Genomic DNA, 892 nt, shown 5'->3' on the forward strand with positions numbered 1-892 from the left:
TGGTTGGTGAGATTGTTTAATGTGTGTTTTGTCTTGTCAATGGTACCAGTAGATTGGGTTTGTGCATGTATTGTACCACTATATAAGGGTAAGGGAGATGTGCATGAGTGTGGTAATTCGAGGGGTATTAGTTTGTCGAGTGTGGTTAGAAGAGTGTATGTTAGAGTACTGATTAATAGGATTAAGGATAAAACAGAGAATACAATCTTAGAAGTACAGGGTGGTTTTAGAAGAGGTAGGGGTTGTATGAATCAGATTTTTACAATTAGGCAGATGTGCGAGGAATATTTAGCAAACGGTAACGAGGTGTATGTTGCATTTATGGATCTGAAGAAAGTGTATGATAGAGTTGACAGGGAAGCGATGTGGAATGTGATGAGGTTATATTGAATTGGTAGAAGGTTGTTGCAAGCAGTGAAAAGTTTCTACAAAGATAGTAAAGCGTATGTTAGGATAGGAAATGAAGTGAGCAATTGGTTTCAAGAGAGAGTGGGGCTGAGACAGGGATGTGTGATGTAGCCATGGTTGTTTAATTTGTATGTTGATGGAGTGGTGAGAGAGGTGAATTCTCGAGTGCTTGAACGAGGATTAAAACTGACTGACGAGAATGATCATGAATGGGAGATAAATCAGTTGTTGTTTGCGGATGATACTGTACTAGTTGCAGACTCAGAAGAGAAGCTTGGGCGATTAGTGACAGAATTTGGAAGGGTTTGTGAGAGAAGGAAGTTGAGAGTTAATGTGGGTAAGACTAAGGTTATGAGATGTACGAGAAGGGAAGGTGGTGCGAGGTTGAATATCATGTTGAATGGAGAGTTACTTGAAGAAGTAGATCGGTCTATTGGGGTCTATTGTTGCAGCAAATGGTGGAGTGGAAGCAGATGTATGTCAG

Source organism: Palaemon carinicauda, chromosome 44, assembly GCF_036898095.1.
Source record: "Palaemon carinicauda isolate YSFRI2023 chromosome 44, ASM3689809v2, whole genome shotgun sequence".
Classification (NCBI taxonomy): Eukaryota; Metazoa; Arthropoda; class Malacostraca; order Decapoda; family Palaemonidae; genus Palaemon; species Palaemon carinicauda.